Genomic DNA, 14,834 nt, shown 5'->3' with positions numbered 1-14,834 from the left:
CTCAGCAGACTACAAATAGAAGTCCTCAATGGAATAAAGAGTATTACAAAAACCTACAGCTAACATCATACATAATGACAAAATGTAAGTGTTTTCCACCTTAAGACTATGGTAAAGGTGTCTACTCTTACCACTTTTTTTTTTAAGACTTATTATTTATTTTAGAGACAGCAAGAGCAAGTGAGTAAGCAGGGGGAGGGGCAGAGGGAAAGGGAAAAGGGAGAATTTCCAGCAGACTCTCTACTAAGCATGGAGCCCGAACCAAGGGCCCAATCCCAGGCGCCTGAGATCATGACCCAAGCCAAAGTCAAGTTGGTGCTTAACCCTGCCTGACCCACCCAGGCATCCCTACTTTTACCACATCTGTTCAGTATTGTGCTGAAAGTTCTAGCCATGCAATAAGACCAAAACTAAAAAATTAAAAATAAATAATTAATTAATTAAAAATTAAAAATTAAAAAATAAAAGGCCAAGAGTTGGCAAGGGAAATATAAAACTGTCCTTATTTGTAGACAACATAATTATCTAGACAGAAAACTCCTAAGAAATTTATTTAAAAATCATTAGAATTAATTAAAATAACAAGGTCTCAGAATATAAGATTGATGTACACAAATCATTTCTATTTTTACACTGAAGCAGGAAACAACTGAAAATGAAATTTTTAAAAATACCATTTGCATGCCAGATCAAATACATAAGATACTTAGGAATAAATCTGATCAAAGATATATAAGACCTATACACTGAAATTTCAAAAATATTGCTGAGAAAAATTAAATAAGTCTTAAAGAAATGGAGGAATACACTGTGTGTTCATAGACTTAAATTCTCCATGCTGATAAGATATCAATTCTCTCTAACTGGTCTACAGATCAACAAAATAAAACAGAACTACCAGACTGTATTTTTACACAAATGAATAAGCTGCTTCTAAAAATTATATGTAGATGCCAAAAACAGCCAAAACAATTTTTGAAAGGAGGATAAAGTCAGAGGTCTTGCACTATCTGATTTCAAAATGTATTGTGAAGCTACAGTAATTCAGATGTTGCAGCAACACTAACATATACACGCAGAGCAGAAGACATACCTATGAGACAACATACAGTGTCTAGAAACGCAGCTACACATACCTAGAACTGATTTTTGGTAAAGGCACAAAGGTAGTTTAATGGGGAAACAGAATCTTTGAACAAATAGTACAAGTACAATTTGATACACTTATGGGGAAAAAATGAACTTTAACATATACCTCCCACAAGACACAGTAATTAGTTTGAAATGGATTAGAGACTAAAGGTAAAAGCTAAGCCATAAAACTTTTAGAAGAAATTACTGAAGAAAATCTTCACAACTTGGTAAAGCCAACCAATTCTTGGAACACAAAAAGCATTTACAAAGAAAACAAATGACAAACTACTGAACTTCTTCAGAATTGAGGTCTATGCTCTTAAAATGACACTCTGAAGGGACTCCTGGGCGCCTCAATCAGTTAGAGTCAATAACCCTTGATTTCAGCTCAGGTCATGATCTCAGGGTCCTGGGATCGAGCCCCATGTTGAGCTCCCCGCTCCGAGAGAAGTCTGCTTCTCTCCCTTTCCCTCTGGCTCTCACCCTGCTTACTCTCTCTGTCTCTCTCTATCTCTCTCTCAAATAAATAAATAAACCCTAAAAAAAACCCAAAAATACAAAAAGACACTGAAGAAAATGCACAAGCAAGCCAGCAGCAGGAGAAAATATGTATAAAAAAATGACATACTTTAATTCTAAAATGTAAATATCACTGATAACATATTTTATATCATTTATAATAAGCACATGACATATGGAATATGGAATATAGATATTATGTAGCATTTATTTTATATTATCTATTACATATTTTTAAATTTATTCTTGTATAATTTGTTATCTATTTATAATTATGAAAACAGAATATATCACCTATTATATATTACCTTTTAAAATATAAAATCATTATTATTTTGTCCAAGTTTTTAACTGTATCCTAGTAATTAAAATAAATGAACATAAAAATGCAGATGCATGTACCAATATGCAGAAAGACAAGCTTCTAAAAATGTATAATTGTTTTACATTGCCCTCGGTGTTACTGTGTTGCCTCGTCAGTGATTACCACTGTTGCAGGATTTAAGTTCTTAGGATCCTGAAAAGTATACTCAAATGATTATTCACATTTAGCTCACGATTTGGAAACAGCATTCTGGTAAAATACTGCTATTGCCTCAAAACAATACACAAAGCCCAGCTACTGAACAAAACATCCCTCTTTAATAACTTTATCCCTTTAAGTGCCAGGCCTCAGCTCCACAGAGCAAATTGTATTTTAACAATAAAATAATAATGCTTGCCATCCGAAAATCGCCAAACATTTATGACTTTGAATGCATTTTGCACATCTTAAATAGCAATCATTATCCTTATTCCCCACACAGTGACCTTCCTTCCATGCAAGTGCTTAAAATGCACACTCTCAGCTTTTACCTGCTGTCCCTCTGTTTGCCAACCTCAAGTCCTGAAGCTGAGAAAAGCACATTCAGATATTAGGAATAGAGGGGGAGGCTATAAATACATCTTTGTTTTCTCTCACCAAAATACTACTTTTCTCTATACTTAATACTGCAAGAATTTCATTTTGTAATGGCTTAGCACGATCTGCTGTTAGCAACTTAAATGCCAGCAGCTCAGCTACTGGGCAGAATGCCCTTGGGCTCTGAGATACACAGAGGCTGGACAGAGGAGGTGCAGAATGCCATGAGAAGAACAAGGGGTTGGGGTTTCCCGGGGGCCTGAGATCACTGATTCTGGTCAAACTTCTTGCTTCTCTAAGCCTCCCCCTGCTAGTCTGCAAACTGGAGGTAATATCCACCTTGCAGGGTTCTGTCAGGAGCATTAGCAGAGCAGGTAGCCCATGTCTGGGACATAGCAGCCCCCAATAAGTGTTAGTTCCCCCCCTCCAGTTCCCTGTCTGCAAAGGTCTTACAACCATGGCAGGAAAGGAGACATTATAGTGACAAGCGGTAAATCATTTGGGAGAAAAAAAAAAATTCAAGGTAAATCCTTACCTTTCATCAAAACACATTCAGATAAATTATTTACTTAAAGGTTGAAATGAAACGATTAAAAGTAACTAGGAAAAAAAAGTCAAGGCTGCACCTCTTCCATTCTAGAAAGAGAAAGCCCTTTCTCAAGCTGAATAGGGAAGGTAAAGCTAAGATGATGTTATTACAATGACCCTGCTGAAAAAAAAAATACCATATGTAAAAATAAAAATTCTCAAAATTAAAACATAAAGATCAAGCTGGGAAAAATATTCGCACTTATAGACAAAGAGCTAATATCTATATAAAAAGCTCTTTGAAAGCAATAATAAAAAGACAAGCACCTTTTAGGGGAAAAACATGAGTTAAGGACAGGAAGGAAAATTCATTCGACGATCAACAAATATTGGAGCTTTTTCTACGCGTCAAAGCACTCTCCTAGAAACAGGAGATGGGAAATGGGCTAATAGATGACAATCTCAACTTGCATGAGCTGATCTTCTAGTAAATAAAGAATAAATATAAGTGGAGAAAATAAAACAAAAATCTTAACAATCAAGGAATGCAAATTAAAACAACCCACCCCGCCCCAAAGATTTAAAAGATGTGTGGCAGGCGGTAGAGCACTACTTTTAGAAGCTTGAAAGACTGCCTACTGTTTCCCCAAAATTCCTCTTTTAGGAATTTGTCGTGAGGACATCTCTAAGGATACAGGTGTGAAGATAAACATTGCAGACTTGTTTTTCATAATGACAAACTGAAAATCACCCAAATACCCACCAATAACATCTGAGCCATTAATTTACAGGAGATCAATGCAATGAAATACAACACGGGCATTTAAAAAAATCATAGCATTGATAAAGTATGTCCACGACAGGCTGTTATATAGAAACAGCGGGTTTTAAAAGTGCCTGCCTGGCATGGCCCCATGTTTATGTTTAAATACATATGTGTGGGTTTAGATATCTTTAAACATAAAAAAAAAGACTTCTGGATGACTCTCATCAAAATATTATATGAAAGCAGGGTGGAGAGTTTATGGCTGTTCCTTTATTTTTTAAAAAAGATTTTATTTATTTGAGAGTGAACAAGTGAGCATGAGCAGAGGGAAGCGCCGAGGGAGAGGGAGAAGCAGGCTCCCCACTGAGCAGGGAGCCTGACAAGGTGGGGGGTGGGGGAGGGGTGCTCGATTCCAGGATCCTGAGACCATGACCTGAGCCCTGAGCCCAAGGCAGACGCTTAACCGACTGAGCCACCCAGGCGCCCCTATGGCTGTTTGTTTAAATATACATTTTATAGATTGGAACACATAATGTTTGCAAAAAGCATTATTATTTTTATGATTAGAAAATGCTAAAACTATTTGCATGAGAGTTTTTTTTTAAAGCTTGCCCAAATAATGGAACAGGGGCCAGTAGCATACACATTCCTGGAAAAAGATACTATTTAATGGGAAACATCCAGAAAGAGGAGGTGGTCTCCCTCCTCTTCTCAGGTAGGCAAGAGGTATCTTTGCCATAACCAGTTCACAGAAAATACCAGCCTCCGTAACCAAAAACACCAGACTCTGGGAACAACAGGAGAGCTGTCAAAACAAGGTTTTGAACCAGAAGAAAAAGGTACCCAAGGAGCCCAGCCAAGTTAAGCAAACCCATAAGCCTCTGTGCAAATAACACTCCGCTCCCAGCCACTAAGTAGTCACCACACAGACCACAAAGGCCCAGGTAATTGAAATTAGAACTGCTCTTTATCCATGGCACTCAATTTTTAATATATAAAATCCAGCTCTAAATCCCACTTATGGAAATCGGTTACAACTAAATGACAAATCTCGCAGTGGCCCATGGAGCTTTCCTGCTCTCTGGTCTCTGTCCAGGAAGCAAGGAAATTATTTTTATTTCAAACTCATTAAATTTTCTGTCACTGGCAGTAACATTTATTCCCCATCAGGAGTCCTGGGGGTTATCAGTGTTTCTGCCTCGTCTCTTCCCATTTCAATTTTTTATCGAAATAAAACCTTTTTATCTCTAAAAATATGCCTATCATATTCATAACTAATCCCTTTTTTAAAAAATAGCTCTTCTGACTCACCTCATTAACAGTGTAAAATTCACTCATCAAATGCATATCATTAGCCAGTGAACAGCTATTCTTTTTAAAAAAATATATATATTCCAAGGGTTTAATTCAAAGGTGGTTTTTTACTTCCTCAAAGGTGCTGCTTTGCTTGATAACATGCCCGAGAAGTTGCTAGAAAGGAGAATTCTCAAAGAGCAATGCCATCAATCTTAAAAGCTGAGAGGCATGCAACAGGGTTGTTTTCAGAACACTTTCCTTTCATTTGATGGACTTTTGCTGCATTTGTGGTGTGTGTGGCTACACAGACAGGCGGCCCCATCGGCACATGGCACCTGCCCTAGAAATGGGAGGAGTCAGCTCCCCCTCTTCCCGTGCACAACACTGGGAGCAGTTTCTGTCAGATGGGCCAAGGGGAACTAAGCTGAGCTCTGAAGGGCCTTGATCCCCCCGCTCACCAGCTCTTGCCTCGAGGGTCATTAATTCTGAGACACCTCTAGGAAGGCAGATCAGAGCTGCAAGCCCCAGCTCCCAGTCCAGGTTGGGACATGAGCCCACGCATGAGATCTTGTTCTTTGACTGTCCATCTCCCCATCTGTAAAATGAGGAGACTGGATCCAGACGCAAGCTGGGGTTTTTCTACTTGCAAATCATGGGAAATCCAAAGCTATGCCTAAGATTTCTGCCCATTTCCAGAGCGGTGGGAACTGGGGGGGATTTCACGTTCTTTGGGTCACCTCTGCCTTGGAACTTCTGTACAGGTCAACCCGGATGGGAGTTTCTAAAAGTAGTTCTGCCAGTCAGGCAAGACTGAGAACCACCACAGGAGAGAATCCTTGGGGCGCCTCCCAGTTCTGGCAGCAGGAAGTGGACTTACTCTTGATTTTGGGGAGAAGAAAGTGTCACCGTGACCCAGAATAAAGACAATCCTCTTAAGAGAAGATGAGAGAACAAAAAAAGACCTTCCAGCCGGCATCAAATATAGAAACAAAGGCAATCAGTATCCCTGTCACAGAGCAGAGGCTATGGGAATTGGTCTTCCCCAAGGGACTGCAGGGGTGGTCCCCTGGGGGGACCATGACCAACCCTGGGGGGCAGCCATGACCAACCCCTAATTCAGATCCTGCCGCTCGTGATCAGAGCTACTCCCGGGTTCGGCTCTTCTGCCCACTGCTTGTATCCCCTTGTATCCCACACAAGTCCTGCCCTCCAGAGATAGACCCCCCAGTATGAAAACCTTGAAAAACAACCCTGGGATCTGACTTGTCACAAGGTCTGGAAAAGAGGAGCAACACAGGGGGATCCTGGGTTCCTCTGAAGATAACATCCTCTCTTCTCTTGCAAAACTCTGCAGAGGTTGGAAGGAAATTGGACCCAAAATCACCCCACTAGGAAAATGCCCCACAAGAAAATAGCATTCTTTTAAATATTCTTTCTTTATTTATTTATTTGACAGACAGAGATCACAAGTAGACAGAGAGGCAGGCAGAGAGAGAGGGGGAAGCAGGCTCCCTGCTGAGCAGAGAGCCCGATGCAGGGCTCCATCCCAGGACCCTGGGATCATGACCTGAGCCTAAGGCAGAGGCTTTAACCCACTGAGCCACCCAGGTGCCCCAAAAATAGCATTCTTAAAATAGGATACTTTGAGGAGGGTTTATTTACAAAGGTGTTACTTGCAGAGGTGTGGCTAACACAACAAAAAGAATAGTGTCATAGTAGCTGAACTATTCCCACCCCTAACCTGAAGGTCAAGGAGAGGAAGCTGTAACTGGAATACATTTTATATATTCTAATATATTGCACTCATTACTATGTATTATATATTACATAATTATTATATATGATATATATAGTAGTGATTATATATAATTAAACATAATATTTATATAATTTATCATGACTTATAACCCTATAATTACATCATAATATATAATACTATATTATATATATTCTTATATCTTCCATTATAACAGGGATAGGGATACATATACCTATAAATACAGGTATAGTCTTGCTCAAATCACAGTCCTCTATTGAGCAGTAATGTTAAAACCATGGTGTTGCCTGGTATTACCTTCATTACCAATATGTAAGCAATAAATATCATAATTTAGTCACTTCAGGTTCAATAATGTGTGAATCAACCCCACCTGGAGACTCAAACCTCAAATATGAATATTTTGGACATAAGAACCAATAGCAATATTCTACGTTAATTCTTACTGACTGATCAGTTTACTGGCTTCCCATCTGTTAGCCAAACATCAATATAAGATATCACAAAAACATAGAGACTTACTTGAAAACTGTAAGCCACGTGACTTATCAATATTCACATCCTTTGATCAAGGTGAGCCAAGAGCCATGGTCACGAGCTGCCCATATACTGTTATAGTATGTTTGAGAGTTGGCCTGGATCGCCTGCATATAAAGCCATCTGTGTATCTCCCTTTCTCCTAAAGATGAATTTTCATGCTAATACTATTGAATCCATGACTTTAACAGACACAAACTGAAATACCTCATTCTTCCTTGCCTTTCTCTATTTACATTTAAATTACCTAGAAAAGTGCTAGAAATCCCATTTCCAGACCTAACCCTCTGCTGGCCTTCAGAGCTGAATATTTAACTCCCTTCTAGAACTTTCCACCTGGCGATCTCAGGTATGTCCAATTCACAATGTCTGAAACCAAATTCTCTGTCCCTGTCTCTCTCCCTTCTGCTCACTCCCAGTCTGTTCCTGTGTTCCCTGTCTCAAAAAAGACGACAGCATGGCAACCAAACTACCCCACACCCACACACCTGAATGGCAGCTACATCACTCAATTCCACAGATTTGGCATGTCTCAAGCCCTGCCCTCCTCTCCTCTCCCACTCCAACTCAGGGTCCCACAAACTCGCCTGGAAATTGTCTGTAACAATAACCATAGCCCCCATTGTATTCAGCTCTTCGTAAGTATTTTATCTGTTCTCTCTCATTTCACAGCTGCAACAATCTTAAAGGAAAGTACATTATTTCCCCACTTTACCTGAGAAACCTGAGACATTGGTAAGTTGAGGTCCCATCACTGGCAAATGGCAGAGGCAGAATTTGAACTTGGTTGGCCTGACTCTGGAGTCTACGCACTTGACCACTGGCACTGTGTCCCACCTTTAAACCCAGAGAAAAGTCCTGGATCAGCAGTCCTCGTGCCTGTCCCCTCAGGAGGGCTCTGAGATTGCAGACAGAGAGCGAAAGTGAAGTCAAGATTTTCAGTTTGCACTCTCAATACTATTGCATAAATTTTTGCAGTAAACATGTATTTGTTTGTGACTTCTGTAATTTTAAAATATTAAAATTTTGGAACATGTATTTTATTCCATTGCACTAAAAAAAAAAGTTGATTATTCCCCCTCTGTGCACAGCTTCACTCTGTCATTATACTATCCCAAGACGTGTCCCCCTGCATGTCCCTGGACATACACACACTTGTCTCCTCGCGAGCAGGAGCACGTCTTGCTCACCTAGACACAGCCAGATATACCTCCAGCACCAAGCATCGAGGCATCATCCCTAAACACCTGTGCAGTGTAGGTGAGATCCTGTCAAAAAGTGGTGGGTTTATCCTGACAATAGCTCATGAAGCCAAAAGTATCTTCCAGGGGCATGCATGATTAAGCCTGTTTTGTAGGCATCACTGATACTCATACCCCCTCTTTTATGTTCAAAAGTAACCCCATGTGAACCCCATATGCCCAGCTGTCCTGGGCACAGATTCTGGTCCCCTGGTCCACAACCCACGTGATGTTCCTTGGGACCCTGCCTAGGCCCAGACTCCAGGCTCAACAGTACACCCTGGTCTTTGAACAAGCCAAAATTCCAAGTCCCTAATCGGTTTGCAAGTGTCAGCCTCTGCAGGAGTCCCAGAGCTCCGGGCTGGTGGAGGCAGCCTTTGGAAACTGGCATCGGCAGAAAGGGTTCCCATTAGAAATGCTTGCAAAGGCCAGCCTGAGCTTTTGCCCCCAATCATAGGCATTTATTTCACTGTCCCTCTCCCCGGATGATGGGCATGGAGATTCAACTAGAAGAGATTTCTCATTAGTCCTCTTCTCCAGCACCTGTGGGTTTTAGTCATTCTAGGTCAAAGGCAGGGCCAAGCCTTCTTTTATTTATTTATTTATTTATTTATTTATTTATTTGAGAGAGAGAGACAGTGAGAGAGAGCATGAGCGAGGAGAAGGTCAGAGAGCGAAGCAGACTCCCCATGGAGCTTGGAGCCCGATGTGGGACTCGATCCCGGGACTCCAGGATCACGCCCTGAGCCGAAGGCAGTCGTCCAACCAACTGCGCCACCCAGGCGTCCCCTGGGCCAAGTCTTCTTTAACCCACGTGCAAATAGGGCGTGATGACAGGTGGCCGGGCTTCCAGCTGTCTCATACCTTCTTAACTTTGGAAACTCTGCAAGAATTTTTCACATTGATTCAATCATAAACATTCATTAAGTCATTACCAGGAGGCTGGCATGATGCTGTCAAACTTGATTTACTTACTCGTCTCCAATCTCATGCCATAAATGATTTGAAACAGACTTACAACACAATAAATATAATACCAAATCTAGTTTGGGGTAAATTTTTTTAAGATAAAGTAAAACAAAAACACAAGCTAGAACCAGAGCAAAGGTAAACGAGAACAGAAGACCCAGACCAGAGTAGGCAAGCCTTAAAGCACAGGTGTGCTGCAGCCATGAGCCCACAGAGAACCGAATTCCAAGTGCAGATTCGGCGACAAGCTCTAGCAGAGAAAACCAGGAAGAGTGGTGCACTTTCATCAGGGGGATAGATTCCCATGTAGCCTGCAAAATCACCCTGTTTAGCACAATTGGTTTGCATACCCAGAAACACATGTCTACGTGCATCTGTGTATATACATACAGATACAGAGCCTGCCTGAATTTAAAAGCACAAGGTTATCGCAAAAATAGAAGCAATGTGTCCCCTCCCTTGAGGACAATGATTTCCAACCCTGACTATGCATCAGACTCTCCTGGGAGCTTTGAACAAATGCCAGGGCCCAGACTCTACCCCCGGACACTGATTCATGCAGGCCAGCATGGGTAATTTTTAAGAGTTTGCCAGGGAAACATAGGCTGGTCAAGAGAACCACTGATTTAGGATGATCCCTAAAGCAAACCCTAAATTAGAATTTTTAAAGAAACTTAAGGGAAATTTAAGGCCAATTCCATCACCTTCTCTAGTTTCCAAAAACCTAGTGACCTCTCTAGCCTGAAACATTGAAAACATTCTAGAAGCAGCTGCTATTCCGTTGGCTTGACAGTTTCCTCATGAACACCCTACCCCGCCCCTTGCCCTGACTAAACTCTGGCTTGTCCCATGGATCTCAGTCAACGCTTCACCTCTTGTGCAAAGTCTTTTTTCTGAACCTCTGGGTTTGGTCAGGGGTCCATGCTCTGTGCACCCTAGAACCCCTTCTCCTTCCATTCTGCTCTCCACACCAGGCTGCAATGGATTTACCGTGTCTCCCATGTGACTCTAAGTTCCCGAAGACAAGGACTCTGCCTGCCTTGCTCACCACCGTCGCCCAGCACCCTCTTGGGAGCAGCACACGCTGCAGAACTTCACTCAGCAAGTGTTGGATCCATTCATTGGGACTCCTAAACTCCCCTTCTGCGTACAAGAAATTGATCACAATATTGCTTATGAAATACAACACCTACTAGAAATCTCAAAACAGACACAGCTCTGCCAAGGAGAGTGTAGAGAAAGATAATGTTAAAGTCAGTGCTTTCTTGAGAGAGGGAAGCAAACCATAGGGGACCCTTAATGATAGAGAAAAAGCTGAGGTGGATGGAGAGGAGGAAGGTGGGGGAGGGGCTAGATGGGGAATGGGTCTTAAGGAGGGCACTTGTTAGGATGAGCACTGGGTGTTCTATGTAAGTGATGGATCACTAAATTCTACTCCTGAAACCAATATTGCACTGCATGTTAACTAACTAGAATTTAAATAAAAATTTGGAAGAAAAAAATAAAATAAAATGACACACAGCTATAGAGAGAAAAAAAAAAAAAAGTCAGTGCTTTTTTGAAAGCAATTACTAGATATTTCACCCAGACAGACAAACCTAAGTATCTTTAAAAAGTAGGCCTATTGCAGGGCACCCGGGTGGCTCAGTTGGTCAAGCATCTTCCTTCGGCTCCGATCATGATCCCAGGGTCTTGGGACCCAGTCCCAGCTGAGCAGGGAGCAGGGAGCCTACTTCTCCCTCTCCTTCTGTCCTTTCCCCCCACCCTACCCCGGCCACTTGCACTTGCTCTCTTTCTCAAATAAATAAATAAAATCTTTTAAAAAATTTTTTTAAAAAGTGGGACCTTTGAAAGAATGAAAAGACAAACCAGAGACTGGGAGAAGAGCCATGCCAAAGCAACACCTGATAAAGGACTAGCATCCAAAATATACAGAGAACCCTTAAAATTCAAAAATAAGAAAAAGAAAATAAACAGTTAAAAAATGAGCAAAAGATCTGGACATCTCTCCAAAAAAGATATACAGATGGCAAATAAAGATGAAAAAATGCTCCACATCCTGTGTCATCAGGGAGTTGCAAATTAAAACCATAATAAGATACAGCGACATGCTAATTAGAATGACCAAAATCCAACACACTGGCCACACCAGATGCCGGCAAGAATGCAGAGTAACAGGAACTCTCATTCATTGTGGCTGGGAATGCAAAATGATACAGACAGTTTGGAAAACGGGTCGGCAGTTTTTACAAAGCTATACGTACTCTCACCGAATAATCCAGCTGTCATGCTCGTTGGTATTTACCCAAACGAGCTGAAACTTAGGTGCACACAAAAACCCGCACTCAAATGTGTATAGCAGCCTGATTCATAACTGCCAGTCCACAAAGATGTCCTTCAATAGGTAATTGGACAAACTGTGATAAACCCATACAATCGAATATTATTTGGTGATAAAAAGAAAGAAGATGTCAAGCCACAAAAACACATGAAGGAACCTTAAAATGTATATTGTTAAGTCAAAGAAACCAGGTTGAAAAGGCTGCATACCACATGATTCCAACTATGTGACATCCTGGAAAACACAAAACTACAGACAGTAAGATCAGTGGTGGCCAGGAGTTTGAGAGGAGGAAGGAGCAATGAACAGGGGAGCACGAGGCATTTTAAAGGCAGTGAGACTGTTCTGTATGATCCTGGAATACCCATTTTGATAGATATCATTTGACATTTGTCAAAACCCCTAGAACTACAAGACAGAGTGAGCCCTAACATCAACTATATACTTAAGTTAATAATATAGCGATATTGGTAATATATTGATCTATGTACCAGACTAACACAAGTTGTTACTCGTGAGGAAGACTGGGGCAGAGTTGGGGAAGGCAAGATGGAAACTCTGTACTTTCAGCTCCATTTTTCTATAAATCTAAAACTTCTCCAAAAAATTAATTAATGTTTTAAAAGAAGCAGGATAAGGGCGCCTGGGTGGCTCAGTGGGTTAAGCCGCTGCCTTCGGCTCAGGTCATGATCTCAGGGTCCTGGGATCGAGTCCCACATCAGGCTCTCTGCTCAGCAGGGAGCCTGCTTCCTCCTCTCTCTGCCTGCCTCTCTGCCTACTTGTGATCTCTCTCTGTCAAATAAATAAATAAAATCTTTAAAAAAAAAAAAGAAGCAGGATAAATAGAAGTTTTGCTTTTGAAGGCCTTCACCCATAGAGCTAGACTCTTCCTAGCACACCACAAACACACCTGGGACTGGATCACGTTGTGGGATCCACTGGAAGACTAGGCAGAAGGGCCTCCTATCAGTGTGTCTTTCTCTTACTTCAATAACTAAGACTTTCTGGTGGGGGTCTCTCTGAGCAGGTGGGACTGAACACCACGGTTTAGCCAGATGGAGAATGCTCATTAATGGGAGGAGGGGGGCAGGTAGAAGCACCAGGAAGACTGAGGGCAGATACTTGGAAGACCTGTAGTCACAGCAGCAACAAATTCGGGCCCTTTATTCCTTAACATTTGTTGGTTTTTCTAAGCCACAAAAGCCTTCTTTTGATTACTTGCAATATAACTATTCCTTTTCCTGTTAACCCAGAGAAAGAACTTTCTGGGTCCCTCAAAATAACAGCATCATGTTCAGGAATGTGGGTTCTAGAGACAAACTGGAGTCTGAAATTTGAGTCTAGGAACTCTGCCATTTCCTAGCCACGTGACCATGTAGAATTTAGTTAAGTACCTCATCTGTAGGATGGAATCAGGATGATACCTTCACAGAGGGGGGAATGAGATAATGCATGCAAAGAACTGAGCACAGCAATAGCTCAGAAGCAATAGCATAGTTAGTGGTAGCTATTATATTTATTATCTCAAACCCTATACTTATTCCACAATGCTTTGAGGTCTCTCTGCAGCTGACAGATGGTAATCATTAATGCTGGGAAACGAAGATATTATGCTCTCTGCTGCTGTCACTTCCATCCCATAGCAAACAAACCCGATACCATGTTAACCCTTCAGCCAACAATTCGAAGGCACTCTAAACCGTCCTTCTCAAATTCTACACTTCCAAACCTCCACCTGGCAGAGCTACATAATTTCTTCCACTTGTACCTCGCAGTAGCCTCCTCAATCTTTTTGAACAAAATCAATGAATTTATATAATGTGGAAAGTGCATTAATTTAAAAAATTACAGTAACCCCATCAAATGTTATGAGAAGGGTTTATACCCTGGGCAAAATTACAGAGCCAGATAGTTTATTCTCAACTGTTTCCCCTTCAGGGGCCACACCAACTTTATCCAATCTTGAAGCCCCGATGAGGTGGGAGTTGATAAATGTTTAAGATGCTGGGCTTCCTGGTGATATCTTTTCAACAATAGGGCATTTCAAATACCAAAAGAGCCCTTGACTTTTGAAGAATGAATCTACACTCTCTAACTGTTGCTTGGGGGAAATATGGGACAGGAAAACCTTTCTGGTACCTGTTACATCCTACCAACATGATTGTCTGTTTAAGGTCAATCCAGAAAATTTCACTAAAATGCCTTAAAAGTCAGACCAATGTGGCTATGTTCACAGATATTTCATCCCAGAAACGTAACATTGAAATTCTTCCCAGGATGTCATCTAATTAGTTCTCAGCTTTTAACCAAGATTTCTCCTAAGCACTCTGGCCACGTGGCTGGTGGGCTGATTCTGGAAGGTCTGTGGATAGTTGATTAAGCCAACAGGTGTTCCAGATTTATCTGGGGACCGCAAAAGCAATTAGAATGGCAGGGGAAGTGTACTTAACTTCATTATTGCTGGTGCTCAGCCAAAAAAAGACTCTCCACAAGAAATATTAATGAAAAGTAGTTCCAGATTGGGGAAATGCAAATAACATTTTAGCTGTTGATTTTTTGTCACCAACCCAGCAAAGCTGAGCTGGATGGCAAATTCTTCTCTGCCAATCACTTTGAAGTAACTCAGTTGCCAAGCTAACCAATTGGGACTTGGAACCATGTTTTATTGTCCTCCACTCCACCCATTAATAATAGCAGGAGGACAATAATTCAAAATAATTACAGAAGTGAAAGGTAGTAATTAGCAGAACAAATTAGCTATTAAATGATTCAGAAATTTCAAAGTGAGAAGATGACCTTTTCACTTCTTATCTGGCAGTGACAAA

Source organism: Neovison vison, chromosome 2, assembly GCF_020171115.1.
Source record: "Neovison vison isolate M4711 chromosome 2, ASM_NN_V1, whole genome shotgun sequence".
In the NCBI taxonomy this organism is placed as follows: domain Eukaryota; kingdom Metazoa; phylum Chordata; class Mammalia; order Carnivora; family Mustelidae; genus Neogale; species Neogale vison.
Note: the sequence above shows the minus strand (reverse complement) of the source record.